At 39.3% G+C, this 15,618-nt stretch overlaps 1 long non-coding RNA gene across 1 annotated transcript in view; it reads left to right on the top strand.

Annotated features, from left to right (window-relative positions):
- Nucleotides 1-428: 428 nt before the first annotated feature.
- LOC112842786 (uncharacterized) overlaps nucleotides 429-15,618 on the top strand; it is a 94,476-nt gene continuing 79,286 nt past the window's right edge. The window contains exon 1 of the long non-coding RNA XR_003214806.1: nucleotides 429-537. This is a non-coding gene — a long non-coding RNA (uncharacterized LOC112842786). The remainder of the gene's footprint in view (nucleotides 538-15,618) is intronic.

Raw genomic sequence — 15,618 nt, 5'->3', positions numbered from 1 at the left:
TGAGATTTACTTTTTAAAGTAATCAATCAGAAATGTAGTTAACAGCTTTGGATGCAGGAATTCAAAGTACGCCCACACGCGATTATTCAAACTGATTTTTTTTTTTTTTTTTATCCTCACTGTAGCACATTTGTCAGCAATGCGGTACTGTAGGTGGTCAAATTGCTGCTAAGTCGTTTAACAACTGATGGAAACTGCAGAGAAATAACATTCTCACTGGATCTCACCCATTTCACACCAATCCTTCCAAAAGTCTCGAAAACTGAAAGGAAGCTGCTTTTATTTTTAAGCTAGATGCGATGCAACAAGTACAAACACTCATTAACACTTCCACTCGCAAAGTGTTAAGGATCAGTGTTTGGAGTGTTTGAATGTGTTCAATATTTTAGTAGTAATTACTGTCTCTTTGTGTTTTTATTTTCAGCAGAGCCACCCAGAGTTCAGTCAGCGCCACCTTTATTTGTCTGCCAGCTGGTCAGTCTCCCACTTCATGCATTTTCATAAAGTCTTGTGCTCGCAAGAGGATTAACGCTACTGGTTTGTACCATCCTTTACCTTTTCCTCTACACTCATAATGTTTGTGATTGTGTGGTTTTCAGCTCTTGCAATTTTTGGCACCAGACACCCACTTTCAGTCTCCGTATCATGCTGCACAAATAAATCTGACGCCTAATAAAAGTGAAGCCTCAAGGCCCTTCTTTCATGAAAAAATATAAAGGTTACACAGGCTGTTTCTGGCACACAGTCTGCAAACAAAACTCCTTTCATGTATGTTGAGTTTTGCTCCAAGTTACAGTTTTATAATATGATCACAATGAAAATTGAGTTTGTTACGGGCTAGATTAATGAGGCTTATTAATAAATAATCTGGATTTTTCTGGGTTGTTGCTTACAGCTGTTTGAAGGCGTCTTTCTTGTGACTTTATTACATATCAACATCTTTCATAGCCTACAGCAGAAGGATCCATATGAGCACAGGCACCTGGGAGTAAAGCTAGAGTTTTGCTATGACACAGTTCCTATAATCATGCTGTCCACATTTATGCAGGTATCCTATATTAATGATAATTTTTCTGATAATTTCTTATGACATGCTTCTGCTGCCAAGTATTTAGGAACTTGTTGAGTTAGATAAACTATCTGAAAAATGACTGTACATTTGCTGAGATGCCAGACCGATTTGTGAAGGGTTGAATTGGGCTAGCAAAACTATGATGTATGATATATTGTATGATTCTTTATAGTAAGGAAGAGTTGTTAGTGAAGGTTTTTCATGCCTACAGATTCAACATTTTTAAAACATTTACTATTAAACTACTAAAATATTTCATTTTACTTCACAGAAGTTTAAATATTTCTGACACAGTGAAAATGTTTTGAGATTGGACAAAGATGCATCATTATACAATACCAATACGCACAGGCTGAGGTATAAAATACCTCCACTCTTATTTTCAGTAGATGGCAGACTTGCCCTGTGCAGGTTTCCAGACTGAGATTGCACTAAACCAGCTCTACCCTGAAATTATTAACAGCTCCCATATCCACACCAACACCATGTGTGTGTCAGAGAGAGAACACAGAGAAAGAGTTCAACATGTTTTCCTCACACATTGCATTTATTTATTTATTTTGTCTGGTCAGACACACCAGTAAACACTGCGAGGTTCATAAATCATTGCAGCTTTTAAATTGTCCTTGTCCCAAATTTCTGCCTCGGGAGATCATTAAAACTTCATTTATCCATATTATCTCACAACAGCTCAAGTCTAACAAGTGTCAAAGTGTCAAAACGTGAATATTTGTTCACCTTTATAAAAGGGTTTTCCTGCATTGGTGAATCATCTTTCTGGTTTACACAAAGGAGTATCTACACACCATAGCTAGGTTGTCTAGATAAGGAGAAACACAGACATCAGATTGACTTTGCTGCTCAGTCTTACTGATTAAGACAACATCATCAAATCAAGTCAGGATAGGCGCTTGGCACAAATCAAATCATCCCGGTGATTAGTTGACCGAACTAAGTGCCAGAGGTGCAATGGGGAGCAAACAAAGAAGCTTCGACTGATTCTGTGAGACACATTTTAATTTAAACAGCGCCCCAAAGGTAAAAGGAATGGATAAATCTCAGTAGCATTGACGATGCAGGATACAGTGTTAAGTGGTGGCTCCTGTAGGGACTTCAGTACTTGCAACTGCACAACAAAACCTGCATTTAGTTCAGTCAAAAGTTTTATATTTTCATCAGTGGTATTTTACTTTTGGCAGCATGACTCATACCTCCCTGCTCCTCCATATGGCTAGATGGGAAGCTGAAGACCACCAGCATAGCTCAACGGCAAAAGATGCGACACTGAGTTACATCTAAGTCAAAAATATTAAAGAACTGGGGTGGAAGTGGGTTGCAAAGCAGCCTGCAGACTCACAGCAAATGCAGGCAGGCTAAAACAACTTCAAGCAAGCAATCTGATGGAAAATTTTAAGACTGTGCTTCTCTGTGTTAAGCTGAACCGGCTAAGTAGAAGACGCTATAGTATCACATTAATAATTACAGATAAAAAGAAACTCAGTGTTAAAAAATATAGAAGCATGGTGTGACAACGTAGCTATTCCTAAGATTTTTGTTTGGCTTAATGTTTTAATATTGATAAATATTTCAACCTTATTTCTGCAAAACTCATGTTTTGTCAGTTACTTTTTTGCATACCTCAAAATACTGTACTATAATGCAGTGGCATTCTCTCAGGGCAAGCAAGGTTAGCACTGCTTGCCCTGTGAAATCTAAAACTAGACGTCAATTCAAGCATACCAAAGTGAACGTTACGTGTCAAACACTCGACCATCTTGTGGCCACAGTTGACTTTTGTCTCCAGAAGCTAGCTTTAGTACAAGTCACCAGAAAGTTATAGAAAGTTTCTATAATTTGCATAGGTGCATGGATCTGTCAGTGTCCTGTTAACAAAAGCTTAGATGTAACAATCTAAGGTGCCAGTAGCGTTTTCTGGTAGTTTGCTCGTGCATTATAGATAAACCTTTTTTCTTTAACGGGAAATTGATGGCAGTTTCCCGTGTGGGAGTACAACTGCGTGGGAGAACTTATCTCTGCGTGCTCAGAGATAAGTTACAATCTGCGTGCATCATACACATGGGCAGATATGTGTGAAAACAGCGACAGCATTGGTAAGGAAACAAGAAAATTAGACTGTGATTTATCAACAGATGAGTTCTCTCATACTTTGGTGAACATGTGTCATGTAGAGAAGTTATAATGCATTATGAAGAATCTTTTAATAACTCCTTTTAGCACATTTCCAATGAAACCCTTCACAAAGACGCCTCAGATCACAAAAGGGGTCATCGGCTCTTACAGTGCTGGTTTTAAATCACGAATAGGCGACAGCACAGTGTCTATATATATAATACCAACGTTCAGTGTTGACACAGTGGTAAAGCTTTGGAAAAAGCACATTATAAAGTTTGTATAGGCTGAAGCACTCACACAGACAACTAAACTAAATATGGTACATAAATATGATACATATCATACACTGGAAATTCACCTTTAAAGTTAAAAAATACTGCTTGAATAACAACTGTAATTCTACTTCTACTAACAAAAATGCTTCCCTTTAGCTTTCAAGTCTTTAGTATTCAAAACTATGTTTTGACCTTACGTTTTTTCATCTGTATGTGTGTTTGCATGTGCGTGTGTAGTACACACTGTATTTTTCATGGTGCACACCTGAAAATTATCACTGCTCACACAAATCAGGACTTCTTACTGTAGTGTATGAAGTGAAAAATGTTCTGCTGAAAATGTACCACTCCTGACCAGTCGTTGTGTTTAGCATTTCCTTTGACTGAGCTGGGATTGGATGTTGGTTGCACCAAAAGACTGCAGCACACTTGAAGCCTGTGTGAAAAATGGGAAAAGTGTTCTGCTTTTCATGAACTCATGAACTAGTAAGGCAGTCAAGGAATTCATGTTAACATTGGGTCCTATGCTGCTGAATATTTTTGAATAATCCAACGCAAGTAGAAAGCTTTCTGTATAGCTTAACTGGCAAAGCGTGACAGTAAGACTAGTCGGGGTAGTGGTTTGATTCCCCCTGTGGTCGGGCGTGATAAAACTGTACATGTGTATGCATGGCAGCAAGACGTGATAAAAGCAGCTACCAAATGATATGTGAAGTGAATGCTAATCATCACCAAACAGCAGCAATACATCTAAGGGTTCTGCAGTTTGGTATCAATGTCTCTTGACTTGCACAGCAACTGTAGATCAGTGTAGTTATAATACAGCCCTGGCCCTTGCTCAAGGTAAAATATCAGCCTTATTAGTCCTGTCAAAAATACAGCTGCTACATGCTCCATTCATGTACCCTTTGGTGACGACAGAGAATGAGAGGAGGACAAAAGAAGAGAAGAGTGGTTTAAAAGACAAAACGGAAAAGTGCAAGGGGAGAAAATTTAAAGTGCCGATGAGCTTGAGCGGCTGTGTTTCAGAAAAGTAACGTGTTAAAGAAGAAAAGAAAAAAGTCTGAGTTTTGTGGTATAGGAGAGAAGACGGAAAGAAGGTGTGAATGAATGATGAGAAACAAGATGAACAATGGTCCTTTGAAAAAGTAAGACATTAATGAAAACCATTGTAAATGTCAAATTGCCTTTCTGGAGTTAAGAGCCTATTTCAAAAATTTAAGCTGAAAGAGTATGAAGTGTAAAAGGTGAATAGCGAGGAAGAATAGGCCTAAGATCAGACTGACTGCGAGTTAATGACAGGAAATCGTAACAGGAACAAAGAGGTCGAGAGGCAGCGCTGCCTTATATTGCCTCAAGTATCTCCAAAGAGTCCAGCATACTTATATTTAACAACCCTCTGTGTGAGCAGTCATGTTTGTACCATGCCCTTTCTAACAGGAGCAGAGGGGAAGGCATCAAAGCTGCTCTAGTTGGCATAATGGCACATCTAACCTTATGGGCCAAGGAGATGGTCTACGGCCTCATAGGCTACATAGGCCTAGAAAGTGGCCAGCATCCCTCTGGCAACTGATGGTTGCTAGGGATAAAATGTAGACCAGACCAGTTGGTTAATGGTTGCTGGCTGTCAGGTACAATCAGTAGAAAAGATAGTGCTACACCAGAATTTTGCACAGATTCACACGGTTGCTCATAATTTGCACAGAAGACGCCAACCTGTCTGCAAAATCTCGCCATTTTCTCTCCGGGCAGTAATGAAACTTGAAAAAAATGCCATGCAAACTGGAAACAGGGAACATTCAGCTTGAAGGTAAAAGTTGTGCTCAGAGCAGTTTGTGAAATAGTTGTGAAAAATGAAAAGTTTCTTGCATCAGTGAACAAGAATTTGTAAGTAATGCGTTTCAACAAGAGTCATACATTGTGTAAGAAGCATCTATTCTTTGTTGAAAAAGCAGAGAGCTGTCATCATGGCAACCAGAGTTTACAAAGACATGGCTACTATTGCGTTTTAACCCAAGCCCTAATATTTTTTCTGAAGCTGAGTAGGTTTTCATCCCTAAACCTATCCAAGTAACATATCTGTAATTACTCCACACATATAAAAAAATGCAGTGAGCACTGTGTGTATTCAAATAGCTTTTGTGTTGTAGCCATTTAGAAGTTATGCTATTACATTTTTCTGTGTCTCTGTTTATTTGTCTGGAGCTTGTTACCGTGTGTGCACTGTGTTACCGCACTTGCTCTCCATTATTCCCATAAAGCCGGCCCTTAAATCATTCAGGAAGCCTATTCAATTTCAAAAGTGAGTACCGCTGAGGTAATTTAGGGGCTCGTGTATTGACCGACTGAGGATTTCTACATCCTGCCTCTTCCTGTGATTCACGTCTCGGATCTGATCAGCAGAAGACACTCAGCTGAAGACTTAAAATATAAAAAAAGATCTATCATCTACTGTGTAATCAGATCTATTAAAACCAGATTATCTGTCTAATGAGTTGGATTTGCTTTATTTTTAGTAAAGCATATTAAGATGCTGTCACAGACTGTATATACTGTAAGAGAATACAGATTTCAGTCCTTAAATTTAGTTATCACCATTTTATTTTCTGTTTTTTTTTCATATTTAAATGCTGATAAGGTAGTGCTAGCTTGCCTGGTTAGCAAGGTCATCAGTTATTTATTGTGTTTTTATTTGGAAGTTGGAGAATGGCAGGAAAGAACGAGTCGATAATGAACTCTTTCAGTCCGCCTCTGAGTACCACAGAATGCTGAGCATTGAGAGACCCAGTGCTGAATGGCTGACATTTGATAACCAAAGGTTAGCCCTGCTTTGTCATTGGTTCTACTCCAAATAACCAAATGAATGCTGTAATGAACACTTAAAACTAGCGACTGAGACCAACAAACTTGTCAGTTTTTATAGTGGTCTTAAGTCATGTGACAGCTAACCACCTGACTTTATCTCATCCACTATTTAAGATGTGGGACAATATAAGGTTAAATGAAAAAGGTATTGCTCACACTGATCTGCAACCATTTGGCAACCACTGGTCACAGAGAAAAAATAAGCATTCCCGACAGTTTTCTGATGCTAGTGGTTGCTGGAGGGTGGCGGTAGTTGCTGTACAATCGATTGCTAAAGTACCATTCATGTAGACCAAGTAACCCCGCCCCCCCGCTAAACACTGGTTGAAAATGTCCTTGCAATTGCTTTTGTTGCAAGCAGGTTGACACCAACTCATATGCAAATACTACTCTACAAACTAAAACTGTGAAAACTGCAACACAAAGGAAAGTAGTGACTCAGCAGTAGTAAAACTTTTAGTTTTTAGAGTTCGCAGACAAGTTATCATCTTCCACGCAAACTACAGGTAATCGTGAAAATGTGCTGCAGGAGGTTTTTAGTGCAGCACTATCTTCGTGGTCAGTTTCACCAAGCAAAGATAATCAGCCTCCGGAAACCACTTGCCAAACAGTTAGGGACAACTCTTGACCAGTTTGTGAACGAGAAACCTGCGAGAAACCTCTTTAAAGTAAGTTTGAGGCACTTCTTCACTCTTCACATGTGAAAACTTTTCCCACATTTTATATCTATTTGCTAAGAATAACTCACAAACACCACTGAAGTGGCGAGGCTCTTTAAATCCACAGTCAAGCGGATAGCTTCATAGCTACCTGAGATCACAGTCTGCAAAGGGGGAGGATAAAAACAGACATCCTATTCAACCAGATGTACTGTTCCACCTCTGTCTGTGCAGCGAATTGTCATTACTGACATCTGAGTTCCTGAGTGTATATGTATCCCACTGGTTTGATGAAAGACAAGTAATGTAATGCCACTCCTCGAGAAGGATGACATCTTCATAAGTTGGACTGCTGCAATTGTCAAAGAGCATTTGAAGTCTGAGAACTTTTAGGATGTCACGCCTTTGAATTTTCTACCCAGCAGACAGTTTGTCCCGAAATGTTCCTTCCTGATTTGTACCCTGAACTCTGATGATCACTAATGTCAACTGTGAATTTGAACCTGTCCGTGCTCCAGAGTTTCGAGTCCTTCAGTCCTTTGTGGATATTGCTTTGCAGTAACCAGCATTTAGTATTACTCTGGGCATTTGCTGCTGTTCTGTTCATCACAACTCCCCCCTCTCTGGTGGCATCTGCTTGACTCTCAGTTCTCATCATCTTTGCAACTCTTTTCAGCAGCATATTGCACTTTATACAATAATGGCTGAACTGTGGACTGTGATAAAATGTTGTTGTCCATGAAATATTCAACACTGGCATTCAACTCTTCACCCAGTTTGGCAACATTTTTTGGAAATAACATGGGTGAAATGAGTTTTTGGCCTACACACAATCCTTTTCTAAGGCTGTTAGCTCTAGCTAAAAGAGATCCAAATTCACGACCATCGAACAATCACAGATAAAGTAACACAAAAACACCCCACCACACGTTTGTTTATATGCTCATGAATATATGCCAATTGTCTAATTTTAGTACTTTTTATTACATGATCTTAAAACAATGAACAATTATTATTCACTCTTCCACTAGAAAACGTGTTACCCTTCGAAATTTGTTGAATCTGCTCTAATTAAGCGCTTCTTTTGAGTGTGTTTCAACTGGAATTCTTCTAAAAATGCCACATAAACAGCTCTACAGTATATAAAAACGCCAGGTTATAAAAGATGATATATATAAGGTGGATTTACTAGAATCCTAGAACCAGTCTGTACTTTGTGCTGTCATACTTGCTGTGTTCCTTGACTTATGATGCATTTCGATGAAATTAAATTAAAATGGTCTCATAGTTGGTACAGAATAATACAAAATACTTCTATTATCATTATGTCTATGCTACATCTGTTTTTCCCTTGTGTTCCCGTGTTTTTTATGTAGTTTCTTTGCATCCATTTTTTCATTTAAATGCTACAAAAAGCACTCGTTTTCCCCTCATAACAACTCTGCCTGTGGTAATTTTTTTTATTTATAACTCATCCTTGTGCGTAGTTGAGTTGTGGGTGTGGCCACATTGATTCATAGGTGTGTCCAGAGAGTTGATTTTTTTTTTTTAACTCATCCACCTTGATAATCAGCCCGTTCTCACTCCCGAGGCGTAACATTCCGACGATTTGTCACGTCCCGCGGCATTCCTGCTACGCGCCAGGTTATGGGTGAAATCCAGTAGAATGACGGTCCCGCGGTAATACACGTTCCAGCCATGTATTCCAGCCCTAACCATAACCTTATCCCTAACCTTAACCGGCACTTTAATGACGTTAAATAGTGTTTTCCAAAGCGATTTAACCTCTTAAGCTGCAACGCCTAACTGATCTCCTGCCTTTTGTCCCCGTATTTGGGGGCTTTGGGGTTTAGAAGGTTAAGTAAAATAAACGAACATGTGTAGATTGATTCCAAACGGTTCTCATGTTTCCTAGTTTTTCCAATCTCGGCATTTAGGGACGTTTTGGGTGCCCGGAAGCGTAATATGTTGACGATTTGTCACCTAGCATAAAATATTACGCTTTGTGAGTGAGAACATGTTGTGATAATGTAGTTAGAGTTCATGGCTACTCCATTTAGCAGAGTTCGGAGACTCAGCTATCACCAATGCTAGCAGGGACAAGCGTTGGTGTGGTGCACCTCTCCAGTTTATGGATGTAGCCTCCTAACCTAGCGTGATAGCGTTAGCTAAAAAGTTGGCGCTTTTCAAAATGTGGTTATGTTCGGCTTCAGAAAGCGAACACGGCAGCAGGAAAATTGCTAATGCTAAGGCTTCAAAGTGCAGTATCTAACACCAGTGGCTCTGTCCAGCTTTAATATTAAAACTTGGATTAAAGTTTTCCATTTGTTGCTATTCCCCTGAGCTTGTCTGCTTTTAGTTCCCTTCTCTGATATGTCATAATGTCATAATGAATATCAAGCTAAAAATGAATGCATGTGGTCACTCTAACCTGCAGAACATGAAATCACTTTTTAATCGCAGTTTAACATCTTTTATATATTCATTGGGGGTTCCTTTGACCTTAAGATGATGTTAACATCCGTACCAGTGTGATGTATATTAGGCACGATTACATGAAAAATACTGTGATTCTGACATGACAGACAACCCGGTGCTGGCTGAAGGAACATGTCCCAGCCTTGTCTCACCTGCCCTTTTCTCTGCTGTACTGTCAAAATCTCTAATTAAACAGGACGGCATACACACTACTGTTACCTGAGGAATAATTAAATAAATATGTATTAAGGTTTAATGTAATGACACATCACTATTTTACACATCTAATTATAAAAAAACAAAACAAAGCAGTGAATGTGTCTCCAAAATGTGTGATTAGAAATCCCCCCAAGTTTTATTTTTTATACATTATAACTGAATATATTTATCATGTTACACTGGTAATAAGAAAATCATTGTACAAGAACACTTTCAAGAAGACAAGGCGGAGAAAATGACAAAACGCAGGTCGCAGCAGCAGGGTACAGTAGCCATCTAATGGTACAAGACAGGTCAAGACAGATTACACAGAACATGACACGAGATGATCTATTGCACTCTGCTACTTTTTTTTGAAAAGTGCCTTTCAAGAGGTATGGCCTTGAGAAACTTCTCTCATCTATACTACAACACCGAGATTAGTTACTGAGATGTGTGCAAAAAGGGTCTTCTCTTATAGATCGTGGCTCATCAGCGTCATTAATTTTCATGGTGACCGATGGCAAAGACTGATGATGGAGGGTAAACTGGGCCACCTGGAAACAGGTGCTTTCTGTGCTGGTGGATAGCGTCCTGTCGGGTAAAAAAAAAAAAAGCATTCACTCTGAATTCATTCCTCTAGCAACGTTAAAAATAGATAACACTTTTGTTTCAGTCTGCAATGCCGAAATGTGTTCGTGATAAGGAATAATCTTATGCACAAAATCCAGCAGAACAGCAAAATGCCGTTGCCACAAGCTTGTTTTGTGAACTGACTTAGAAACGAGCTACTTTAGAGCTAATATCTAATAGCTCTAAATGCTGCCGTTGTCAGAGAGGACATTAATAAGGAGGGGAACTAGATGAAAACACAGATGAGAAAAAATAAATTGGTAAAAAATGTAAGTGGAGGGACCAAGAAGCATGACAAAAAGATGGACTCTCTGGTGGATGGAGAGCAGTGAAAAGACAAAGAACCGCGAGATGAAACATATATAAAGGGAGCGTGAAGGGGGCAGTCTGGTGACAGAGAGGGATGGCAGCAGCAGTGGAAGAACAAAGTTTGTACACGAGATAGAGAGAGAAGAAAGGAGGATGTGACAATCAAGAAGCAACTGTGCTCATGCAAGAAATACATACATCATCCTGATAGAAGAGAGAGACACAGATAGGGAACTGTTTAACCCAGCACAATGATGCTTTCCACTCAAGAGGGGTTGACATTTATCAAGCACAATACTGAAAGACCTGAGGACATTAGTGACTGATAATACCGTGTATTTCACCGAACGAGATCCTTTTAAGGACATTTAGGACATTGTCTCGTCAGTCTTTTTAGCTTGGAAAAATCCTGTTGGCATTTGTTCGCCGCGCTGCCGGGTGTGATAATAGAAAGGTTGTGCCATTCTTACAAGCACAAGGACAGCAGACTGTAGCACTTGCGGCCAGATTTAGCCGAAATAACCCGGTTGTTTGTGATTCTCGGGCCTCAATGAGGCACTTCACTCCCTGGAAACACAGTCATGTCATAAAACTGGGCTGTCTATGTAGTGGAACGATTTTTAATAATAATTTAAAATATTAGTTTTTAAAAGTGTAGTATATGACCAGAGAAAGTAGAGGAAAAGAACTGCTATCACTTAAAAGGGGAAAGTCTTGCGTCAGCTAAAATGCTTTGCAATCTGTTGTTTTTGAAGCAGCTTCCAGACCAGCGGTCCCCAACCCCCGGGCCACGGATCGGTGCCGGGCCGCAAGAGTTGAGGCTCGGGTGTAAAATTGATGGTTTTCAAGGTTTTTATCATTGACTCTGTTTCCCTTTGTCTTTTCCCCTGTTGTAGTTGTGTGTCTTATTTTGAAAGAAATATTTACGTGTTACCATAGCGACCAGAGAGCATTAAGGGGCAGAGAGGAGGATGTTACTCTCAATGTTGTTGGCGCACTTCAGGAAGACGCTGCTAATAAAGATATACAGTTACACAGTGAATTCACATTTATTATTATATTTATAAAATACCACAGTTTTTGTCTTCGTTGTATAATTTGAATTTTGTTGTATTTATCCGCGTCACCTTAAAGGCCGGTCCGTGAAAATATTGTCTGACATTAAACCGGTCCGTGGCGCAAAAAAGGTCGGGGTCCGCTGTTCTAGACCTTAACCTCTGCTAGGTTTGACCACTGCGCGTGTTGAGGTTGACTGATTAAAAACAAGAAGGCAGTGGTGCTTATTTGAAATAGAAACCAGACTTTAAAATTCTTTAAAATTCCTATTTTGAATCCACAGTGTGATGGAAATCAGTGAAGCTGCCCTTGGATTTCCACTCCAAGTAAGTGTCCCAACATTTCATTTCACTCTCATAGGGTTAGAAATTTTTAGATTGTTAACACGAGTTCCAGTTAAATCTGTGGAAAATGGAAAGAAAGCCAACGGGAAGGAAACAGTAGCAGCAAACGTCAGCTGGTCGTATTTGGCCCAAACGGGTCTTGTTTAAGTCAAAGAATAATGATGAGAGCATCAAGAAGGGTAAAACTACACTCAAGTGACCTATTTTGAAATGTATTCACACCACACAGTTTGGAAAGCTGGATTATGTGAATCTTCTTTTCCCCACACAGAACAATTCAATCAGCAGTTTCTACACAGTGTAATCAGTACTTTCTGGGGAGACGGAATGGGTCAACACGTGACCTTTCTGTTGTGGGACGGCCTCCGAGGGTCAGGCGGGACTCTTATTAAATGCCGAGACAAAATGTGAGTGGGAAATGCTGAGTTCTGTTTTTCTTTGCGCTTGTTGTTTTCATTGTCTCTCTCACTTCAAACATATGGCCGCAGGGATCTAATTAAGGCGGCCCCAGTGTTTCCTCCGAGTTAAATCTGTAACTTTAAGGTAATCGTCACAGATGCAATCAAACAGCCTTGACTCCCAAATACATTTTCCTCATTATCTGTGTACAGTGAGGTACATGTCTACACTTGGGTGTTACCTCTACTGGGAACTGGGGTGGTCTGCTCCCCTCATGTTTGTGCTTTCACTTCAAGTTTTCTCTGTAAGTATAAGTTGCCTTCACTTACTGCAGGCATACACTAAAAAAATACATAAATTTGCCCTCATAAACACAAAGTAATAATTACGAGTAAAACGCAACTGAAATACATAAATTGGGTTTATTTATTAAACTGATTACCAATCAAGTAAATTTTATTTGACCAGTTTCTTATGAAGTTACGTTACAAGCTACATGGAAAATTAAATTTTTTTTTAAATTTTAATGATTTAATGTTAACATTGTGGGAATAAATATTTCTTAGATGATAGTACAATTGTACAAAAACAATTATGTACTACTATTGCTATTAACATGCAGACTTTTTACATCTTAAACATAGATAATACTTTGCATGTTCGTGAGTCCACTAGGGTCCCAGTGACATAAACTTTGTCATCAGTCCGTCCGGATGTCTGCGGACCTACCTGGTTTTTGAGGCTCGCACATCGAGCATTTACATTAAGATACACCAACTACACTTGCTACCCAGGCGGTGGACTTTAAGGATACATCAAAATATTTTAACAGGAAGGACTCCTCGACCTTCAGGTTTGAGCTGTCCGTAACAGAGTATAATTTGGGCTTTAACGCATTAAAACCTTTGAAAATGTTCTACAAAGAACTAAAGTAGTTTTTCTCCTGCAGCTGGCTAAAATCTAGTAATTTCACACACAATCGCTTCTTATTTATTGGTCTTTAAAGCCTTAAAATGCACACGTCCATGGCAATATTTCGTGGATGTTATATGTCACTAAATATACAGATAATCAAATGTCATTGAAGGCTGTGTCTTACTGACATTTCAAATATACTATTAAAGGCTAATGTGCATTTTACATACTTCCAGAACAAAAGCCTTTCAGTGACCTTTGTTGGTGGATCTTCCTCCTTTTTGTCTCTCGCTGGTCTTCAACAGACCCGGTAATCTACGTCCTGGCATAATAATGAATCAGTGCTCGTTTGATAGTGACTGACATACACGAGGAGCTTCCCTTTTCTTCGAAGTCTTCTTGATGTGCTGAAGACGTTTTAGCCCTCTTCCTCTCAGGGAAACCTCTGAGACATATTTTGATTATCTCTGACAACATTTTACTTGTAGCTGACTCCGCTAAGAATTTCTATTCATTAGCCCACTTTCTCGTAACAAAAGTACAACTCCGACTGACTCTTCCATTGAAGCTTTGATTATATCCTTGCAAATTATGCTGCCAGCAGTTTTAAAAAAAAAAGTGCTGGATTCAACTTCTATTCTAACAATGTCATAAATGTAATTGCAGTCAACCTTGCAATGCTTAAGTTTTCAACTGTGATGTGTAGGCTACAAATAATTTTACTAATTTTGGCATGATTTCAGTTTCCTCATCACTTATTAACATCAAATTAGTTTTTACTGTGTTCATTAAAATGCAGCCTTTCCGAGTCTTTTGAAAGTTGCCAATTAGCCCGTATAGTTCTGCTTCAATAAAGCATTTCAGATTACTTTCATTTGGCTTGTGCAGAGCTGACCTATTTCTTTTTTAAAGAACAGGTGGAAACTGCTAAATTGGTTTAAAATCTTACTTTGTGATCTTTGAACCTGAGGAAATTGAAAATCATTTGCCAAGTAGAAACACGCAGTACAGTATATACAACAATATCACCTTGCCAGACGCTTTTTTATCGCACAGTTAGTTCAAGGCCTAAACATCCCGCTCCTTTTCACATATATCTCTCAAATGCTCTTTAATCTTCTTCCCTTCATCTGCATCTGTGATTATAGAGATTCGTGGATTTGGTAGATAAATAAACAGACACTTGGATGCCTCGCTTGGAAATGCGTTTGGTGGATTTCGAAACGAATTCCAACTCTTGTTTTTTCGTTTTACTCTCCAGCTGCTCTACACAACATCGCAAGTTCAACACAATGGCCCTAATATACTACAGGATAGCAGTTAACACTGTAAACACTGAAAGTGAGTTCATTTCGCCGAGTGACATTTCCAAAATCTCCTTTAGAGAGCCCTAATTTTCACACCGATAAGTAGACAACTCTAACCCACCATGTGAGCCCAGCCTTCCTGAGCTGTAATGAGTTTAAGTCCCTTTCTGGCCAACTGTGCTGTCTCATTGTTTGATAGCAGTGTTATCCACACTCACTTACCCTTTCTCTTAGGCACTACAGGGCCTCAGGGACTCAGCTCGTTCTCTGTGTTTACCAATTCCCACAACCTAGCCAGGACTCTTGGGGCGCCTCTTGGAAATTACATTCCATAAGGTCCCCGAGACTATTTGGCTGGGTGGTAATAATTGCAAGGCAGGAAAAATCCTGAAGTGCAACTTTACACACATACACACACACTAAATGAAATGCTAGTGGGTAGATATATGTGATATATACTGGTTTTAACTTCAGCTGGACAAGATGCTGTGTTATTCTGTGGCTCACAAAGAGAACATTGCACTGAAGCGCAGTGTTTTATATGTGCGTCTGATTTTTGGAAACGTGTAACCCCCTTTCACGGTTAATTTAAATGATGACAGAACAAACAAAGCTCATTTCACACTCACAAGTTCATCGAGGTCAAGCTAATTAAATACATCTAAAAGGTTTTTTTCAAACAAGGAAAAGGCGTCCCTATGGAGCTGACGTCAAAGTTGTATGATATTTCTTCATAACGTCTTCTGAATATCCAGTGTTGATATCCACAGTAAGAAGCTTTAGGATTGGCAAGCACACAGCTGAACTGACAACAACTTTTAAACTGAAATGATGCAGTTATTAATCACGGGTTGAATTCTTGCACCTGCTTTGCACATGCACATTGAGTGCTCTGTACTCTTAGCCAGACAAATCTCATGTAATCACGTCTGTCTAAGGAAGTGGATTTGCACAGATGTGGTCCTGTTCCCCTGC

Source organism: Oreochromis niloticus, linkage group LG3 (genome assembly GCF_001858045.2).
Source record: "Oreochromis niloticus isolate F11D_XX linkage group LG3, O_niloticus_UMD_NMBU, whole genome shotgun sequence".
Classification (NCBI taxonomy): Eukaryota; Metazoa; Chordata; class Actinopteri; order Cichliformes; family Cichlidae; genus Oreochromis; species Oreochromis niloticus.
The sequence above is the reverse complement of the archived record's forward strand: the minus strand, read 5'-3'. Positions and strand labels throughout refer to the sequence as shown.